This window comes from Labeo rohita, unplaced genomic scaffold (genome assembly GCF_022985175.1).
Source record: "Labeo rohita strain BAU-BD-2019 unplaced genomic scaffold, IGBB_LRoh.1.0 scaffold_867, whole genome shotgun sequence".
NCBI classification, from domain to species: Eukaryota; Metazoa; Chordata; class Actinopteri; order Cypriniformes; family Cyprinidae; genus Labeo; species Labeo rohita.
The window spans coordinates 1-8,233 of record NW_026129818.1 but is presented as its reverse complement, the minus strand read 5'-3'; the positions used below and the strand labels follow the sequence as shown (position 1 = coordinate 8,233).

General features: G+C 35.1%; 2 long non-coding RNA genes across 2 annotated transcripts; one reads left to right on the top strand and one right to left on the bottom strand.

The window, feature by feature from the left end:
- Positions 1-382: 382 nt before the first annotated feature.
- Positions 383-6,621, bottom strand: LOC127162236 (uncharacterized). Its single transcript, XR_007827284.1, has 4 exons — positions 6,565-6,621; positions 1,290-1,419; positions 884-1,017; positions 383-585 (listed from the first exon to the last, which is right to left on the bottom strand). It is a non-coding gene; the product is annotated as an uncharacterized LOC127162236 (long non-coding RNA).
- On the top strand, positions 4,425-5,933 carry LOC127162235 (uncharacterized). The gene is made up of 3 exons (XR_007827283.1): positions 4,425-4,516; positions 5,385-5,449; positions 5,709-5,933. It is a non-coding gene; the product is annotated as an uncharacterized LOC127162235 (long non-coding RNA).
- Positions 6,622-8,233: the final 1,612 nt, after the last annotated feature.

The window sequence follows — 8,233 nt, the reverse complement described above, 5'->3', positions numbered from 1 at the left end:
AATGCAGTTCAACACATTTTAATGCACTTCAAGTAAGCATGTTAGGAGTACAATTTTTAATACATTTAAGAGCAATTCTTTTTTACTTGGGTACATGTTGTTTAGAATTGTTTGCACTGGTTTATACTGTATATGTATGTGTATATATTTATATTTGTGTGTGTGGTTGAAAATAATAAGAAGCAATTTTCAGATACTTATAAAATGCCTAAATTTCTATGTATTAATTGGTATTATTGATTATTTAAAAAAATTACTAAAGAGTGTACATTGTTAATAGCTTATGTCACAATTGTTGAATGTCTGTGCAATGAAGAAAATGCCAATTTTGCTGTTTTGAAAAGCTGTTTATTGTTAACTGTTACAAAAGTGATTACACAAAGTTTGCTGTGTGCTTAATCTTCTCCACTTTTTCAGGGGTATAATTTGCGCCTTGCCTTCATCAGTAATAGCATTTTTTATATTTGTGGCATTCTCCTAAGTCAGGAATTCATTCTGTGCACGATGGAAGTCCGGTTGACACAGATGCTTTGGCACATTGATGTGTACTGATGGCCATCATCGGCTCTCTGAAGCCTGTTAAAGCTGAAAAAGGCAAATAATGATTATTATTATTATAATTTTTAATCAATGAGTAACCAATTACTTCAAATTTTTTGTGCTTTCTCATTTAACAGGGCTTTTTACACTTAAAATAGTTAACCTGGGTCATTCTAAACCCTAAGTAAATCCTCTGTTATCTTGTTTCACATTTACTCATAATTTACCCAGGTTTAGCAGTTAACCCTGGGTATTCATTTCTGTGTGAAAAGCCATCATTTCTAACATTTCATGCAAACTTTGAGCAATATTATTTTTTAATAGACACTGGAAACAGACTTACTTCTGCTCAAAGAAATCAATAATATGGTCGAGAGTTTTGGTGTCCACAGTGACATTTTCAGATATGTCTTTCCATTGATAAATGCCCAAGAAACAGAGTCCAGTCAGAAGCATGACCACCTTTACAATGATTCTCTAAAGAAATAAAACATATGCACACACACTATTAATAACTAAATGTAACATTTGATACTAACAGTTCTTAAAATATCCATGTTTTTCTTTGTGTAAAGAACATTTTATTAACCTAAGGATCCTTTTTTAGAGCCTTTTGTGGAACAGAAAGATCTACATGGATCCATTAATGCAAATAAAGAACCTTTATGATTAAGAGTAAATGACTACCTCTAACTAATTGAATAAAAAAAACAGTATAACAGATTATAAAACATGTGAACATTACTGACCATTGATGCTGACAGTTCAAGCATGATGTGTGAGTCTTCTTCAGAGGACAAGCGATGTAGAGGCTATTTATGATCCTGGATCCTTGACTGGCCCTTTTTATCAGCATTATCACAAGATCAGTGCAGCTTTCTAAAGCATGATTATGCATGATTACTCACTCTTTCACTGAAGGTTTAGGCAGAGTTTAAGCATCTCCTTATGTGTGTAATTTCCCCACCCCACCGCCACACTCAAATGTCAAATGGCCAAAACCACAAACATATTTTTGGTGCAAATCAGCTAAATTTGCAAAGCGGTAACGCTTTAGATTACAACCCGCAAAGAACTACGTAAGTAAACTGAATTTACGGTGTATGTTTCTGTAATTATAGTGTACCTATAAAGAACGTACATGTAGGTATAAGGGAACAATATGTTATATTTGGGTAATAAGGGGATAACAAACCAGATATTAAACCTGCAAAGAACTACATAAGTATACTGAATTTACGGTGTACGTTTCTGTAATTACAGTGTACCTATTCAAGAACGTACATGTAGGTATACGGGAACAATTACGTTTTGGTAATAGAGAGTAACAACCAGATATACAACCTGCACAGAACTGCGTAAGTAAACTAAAGTTACGGTGAATGTTTCGTATTTATATTGTACCTACGTGTAAGTATAAGGGAACAACAGGTTACGTTTGGGTAATAAGGGGGTAGCAAACAGATATACAAATAATTTATAATGGACTAATTTTTAAAAACTTAACAGGTACCTGTTCTATTAAATCGTACGTTTGGTGTATCTATACGTAAGCTTTTTACAATTACTGGGAAATTATACTCTTGTTCCATGTAGTTACAGTAAATTGTTAATCGCTGAAAATATGATCCAGATTATTGTCTTGATCCACTCCTCGAAGGCGCCCGCGCGTCATTCCGACACATCTCACCAGAAACACGGCATGTTGTAATCTGTGACGAATGCAGGCGAGAGCCAATGAACGTCCGATTTTCCTGTTGCAAAATGCACTTTAGCACGGGTTTATGGCTGTTGCTGCTGGACTCGCTGGAGATGGAGATGAAGATCGCCGGACAAAGCCTTGAATTTGGTTCTGGTCCTCGCAAATCGTATGGATTCTGAAGATCTGGGTTACAGCACACAAATAAAATTGTTTAATTTGTAATTATGATGCGTGTTCGGTGTATTTTATGGTTCTATTGTTAGTCACAGCATGTTAGAGAAAACGCCTTTGTGTTCCACCACGACAAACGAAGTTAATATTACATGAATGATTAAACGATTGCAGAAATATTATTTATTTTAAGGGTTTAACGTGTAGTCATGATAACATTATGTAGACCTATTCTTGGAAACGAGCTGGCAACAGAAATCACACAGAACAGAATGAAATGTTATAATTTCATATTAAGTAAACGTTAAATGTTTAGATGATGTAAATATGTCAGTATTGTACATTTAGTGTCTGTAAAAAATTAAATAAATGTACATTTTGTAGAACCACATTCTACGTCGCGTTGTTATATGTATTGAACCCTGTAACTTCCTTGAACAAGAGGGGAACAATCGCCACTTTAATTTACAGCCCGCAGATGTCACACTTACCCTGTAACTACATGGAACAAGAGTATAATTTCCCCAGTAATTGTAAAAAGCTTACGTATAGATACACCAAACGTACGATTTAATAGAACAGGTACCTGTTAAGTTTTTAAAAATTAGTCCATTATAAATTATTTGTATATCTGTTTGCTACCCCCTTATTACCCAAACGTAACCTGTTGTTCCCTTATACTTACACGTAGGTACAATATAAATACGAAACATTCACCGTAACTTTAGTTTACTTACGCAGTTCTGTGCAGGTTGTATATCTGGTTGTTACTCTCTATTACCAAAACGTAATTGTTCCCGTATACCTACATGTACGTTCTTGAATAGGTACACTGTAATTACAGAAACGTACACCGTAAATTCAGTATACTTATGTAGTTCTTTGCAGGTTTAATATCTGGTTTGTTATCCCCTTATTACCCAAATATAACATATTGTTCCCTTATACCTACATGTACGTTCTTTATAGGTACACTATAATTACAGAAACATACACCGTAAATTCAGTTTACTTACGTAGTTCTTTGCGGGTTGTAATCTAAAGCGTTACCAAAAATGCCTATACTCAAACTGATTTTGAGGCTAAAAAACGAGTTAAGCCTAAATAATACAGTTGACAGTACAGTAAATAAGGATGCTGATGTCAGATCCCAGCAAGCAATAGCCGTCATTTCACCGTTTCGGTTAACTATAGACCCGATATAGCCCGGCTGTGTGTGAACCCCTCTCTAGCCCAAAAACCTTGAATTTGGATACATGTCATTGTTTTGGCAAAATAACTTGTGAGATGTATGATATTCCATCACGTAAACAAAGTGAACAGCGTTCGATTTCGTTTCTTTGACATGTTCTATGTGTAGCCTGTTTGTAGCCGAGATTTAGCTCGTAGTCAGACCGGCTATTTGTAGCCCACTCATAGTCAAATCTGACTGATTGTAGTTTTTGGCCAGGTAGCGCAGGAGATGGTTGCTATACCATCATGTTTGCGGTGTCAATAATATCTAGTAAGATGTCAGTGTCAGTTAATGACATGATATATATGTAGCCACGTTTTAGCTCTGAGTTGGATGGGCTATGTGTATGTCTGCTTTTAGCCCAACCGGCGAAATCGAGGCAATCAGTGTCTAATTTTAACAGCTTGGCTATAGCCAGACCAGCAATGAGCATGGCCGAAATAGTCTTACATTTTTTATATTTTATTTCATTATTTTATATCATTATTAAATAATGCATTATTAATTATGCCAAAATAATGCTAATTTAAATGTTTCAAAAGTTTAATTGCATTTAATAATATGATGTCATGCATCCCACACGCAACAAAAAGTGTAACATTCATACACATTATACAACATAATTTGACTTTCTTTCAATTTATAAATAAATATGCAATAACAATTCCCAACCGCTAGATGGCAATTGTCTCCCTACTGAGACGTGATTACTGGCAACGCGAGACTTGAAAGTTAGTAGAGATCACTGTCGCAAGATCCCGCGATAATTCAGCCGTTTTGAATTTTGTTTTTACACGAGAGAAGAAGTTTACCTGTGGGAAATCAACGGGCAAACAACAAACGATAAAGGACTTTCCTGCTTGGTCTTGGTAAGTATATGTGTTCATTGTTGATCTGTACTTTATTTGTTTATCATGTGTAGGAACCTTGACATTTTAGAGAAGGGAGCAGATCATAGATGATAGTGATCCCTATGGACTAGACCCCACTGTACAGCATGTGATCAGAGGATTCATTGCAAAATTTAATAGATAATAGAGTGAAAGTTAATTTGTATGTGTTTACAAACTCAAGATTTTAAAACTGCAAAACAACAGAACAAACAGCTTTGATTAATCTATATTAATTTATACAGTGAACACACAGTCAGAAGAATTGGACAAATTGAAGAGGAGTTTCTACATCTGGAAAAGCTGTTGGAAAAAGAGATCTGGGCAGCAATGGTGTTTAAAAAAAAAAGACAAAAAAAACCCAAATTCAGTCATTTATTTTAACTATTATATTGAATTTATGACTGAACAATGGTTTGTTACATGCAGAGAAAGCATGAGCTAATTGAATAGAGTATATTTGTTATTGTACAAGTGCAATAAGATTTAGTTTGAAACTTCCAAATTGATACTAAAGCTCAAAAATACAAATTATTTCAAATTGCAATATAAAATGTTCAATTATAAAAAGTTTGCAGCAGTATTAAAATAGTACAAATAGCTCAGATGTGCAATGCAGCATTAAAACCTAACCGGTACAATCAGAAGACATAATGTAATAAAAACGGTAGGGGTGAATAATTATTCCATGTACATTTAAGGTTAATGTGTGTACTGGGCTACATTTTAGTTACTGTATCAGCAGTGATACTGTGTTGATATGCAATTAGTTGTGCCAGACAATTTTGGACACTTTTACACTGACGCATATAATACTACCTGCCTGACATTGGTATGTGTTATTCAGGTGTCAAAGTTGTGCAGAATTGAATGAAGAAACCTCAAAGACAGTGCCAGAAGGAAGCTGGAAAGGTAAAGTCTTCAAAGTGTACCACATTAATCAAACATTGTGGTGTCAATACTTAATAATTTACAGCGCAAATCAGAAATGTAAAAAATAATTCCTTTACTGGTCATTTTAAAATGTCAGTGAACTTTGTCCGCAATTGTTAACCACCTCAATCTGTTTTCTATTTTAGGGTTTTAAAAAGTCCCTCATATTCAGAGCTTTCTCTCTCAGTTCTCTCTCAAAAAGCTTTTCTTATGCTATTTGTTTTTTCTTATTTTGCAGATGCAGTGATGACCAACTTGTACTTGAGTTGTACTTAAGGAATGCAGTTGGAAAATATTTTATACAAGAAAAAAAAAACAATTTCCTTTGAGTTCACTGTTGGTTGTTTTATTTGTTAAAATAAGTAAACCAACAAATTGATTAATCTTTTTTTAATCTGTTTTTTTTTTACGTTGTCATTTATCCACAATGTTTTAATGTTAAGTGTGATAACATGCTCTTGATTTGTACTATTTATTTCTTTTAAATATCATAAGGTATTTAATATATATATATATATATATATATATATATATATATATATATATATATATATATATATATCATTATTATTATTATTATCATCTTAAGTTGTTAAATTTTTATCATAATAAAAGGGAGTGTAATGTATTTATATTTTATTTTGTCATTAATTCTTTTGCATTTTTATCATTTTGTATTTTCTTAAGTTGTTAATGTTATTTTTCTTAATAAAAGCTGTATATGTAGTTTGTTTGGATGGATGACCATTTTGTTGTGTTTTAGATGTTTATATGTATGCGTTCATTAGCTGTCTATTTGATGGCTAGTCTATTATTGGACTATGGTTAGACGTCTATTAGATTTTCACTGACAGCCCAAATTCAGTCTTGTTTTAGCCTAGACGCAGATTCAATGTCTATTAGACATTCAGATGTATTCGTTTAATAGTGGTCTAAATGATGTCTAGTCTATTCTAGGTCTATGTTTAGACGTCTATTAAATTTTCACTGACAGCCCAATGACAACCTTATTTTAGCCTAGACGTCTGGGCTGTGTTTCAACGGCTAATAGACGTTTTTAGACCAAAAATTGCTTGCTGGGATGTTTCTCTTACATTTTTCATTTACTCACATTCCTTAGCAGTCGTGTAATCACAACCACTGGACGGAATATCAACACTGATTCATTAGGCCGGATATTTTTCACTCTACCCACAGATCATCGTCAGATCAGGTGAGCCCTCATTTGCTACGTCAGTCAGAGGCAGGATCTAACAGACGTCACTCAATTTATTGATTGACAAGTCTCCTGTTGGGAAATTGGGAGTAAACATGATGTTACTGTATTTTAAACTAAATGTGAACATGCATTAATTCATCTCACTCACAAAAAACAGATTCAGTATTCTTCAAAATGAATAAAAACAGTGAAATGCAAACTCAGAATATGACACAACCCTGCAATAAATAAAACAAATATCCTTTATGTATTTAATCCCATTTTATTAACCAGTGTCTTTGCTGCTGACCTTCGATGATGCAATTCAACCATACTAATAAGAAAAAATTACACTAGATAAACTAACATTTGTGCTTCATTTTTTTTATATAGCTGAAGAGTGATCTCCTGCATAAATACACTTTTCTTTCAGCCTGAGGAGAATTCATTTCATTTTTGGTGTAAAAGGGCTTTTACATTAGAATTGTTTTATATTAAAAACAAAGAAGCAAGTCCTGCCTAGATTTAAAAAGTAATGCAAAAGTAACGCAAAAGTAATGTAACGTAATTAGTTACTTTTTCAGGGAGTTTTTTAAAAGTAACTTTCTTCAACACTGCCAGTCATTACAGTCATTATGTGTTATATAATTGTACTTCTTTACATTATTTAAAATATACTTTTATACTTGATAAGGTACAGCATATGCACATGTGACTACACAGACATCTTTATTTTGAAAGCAGGCTGAAACACATGTTCATTGCATAAATATTTAAAATATATTGCAGTAGGTCTACATATAGTTTATAATTAAGATACATATACTTTAAACCAACCTAAAAGCTGTGCCATTGTAGTACATTCTTAAAAAAAGTAAACATAATATACCTGAAGTGTAACCGGATGAACGAGACGAGAGGCGAGCGGATCCATATGCGAGCTTTTATTACATGGGCGAGACAAAGACATAGTCGTGCAGGCAGGGTCGAGACAGGAGCAGACAGGTATATCACAGGCAGTAGAAGAGAATAATCCAGTAAACCAGAGCGATAGTCCAAAAGGCAGGCGGCTAGACAGTCAAAATGAGAAAACCAGGCGGGAAAGACAAAACACTGGGGACTAGGAACTCGGAACAGGAAACTAGGAAAATACTAAGAATACAACAATACAACAATCCGTGAAGTGCACTGGGAAGGACCGGGGCTTTTATAGAACGCCTGATTAGTCACGGGGGCTGACGCAATCAGTGCGGTGGAGGATGGGCGATGCAGTCCGGAGTGTGGTGCAACAGTCAGAGTGAGGTGAGAGTGACATCTGGTGGTGAGCGGACAACGGGACACCAACCAGATTCGTGACATAGCCCCCCCCAAGGAGCAGCTTCCAGACCCTCGAAGGGAACAACAGTCCAGGGGAGCGGTGGGGTGGGAGTGAGACAGGGCGAGGGCTGGAGGGCCAGGTCCATGTGGGGGCCCAGTGATTGAGGCAGGACCGACAAAGCAGGTACCCTCCAGGGCGGGGCCAGAGGTGGAGCAGGAGCCCTCCAGGGTGGAGGCGGAGCAGGAGC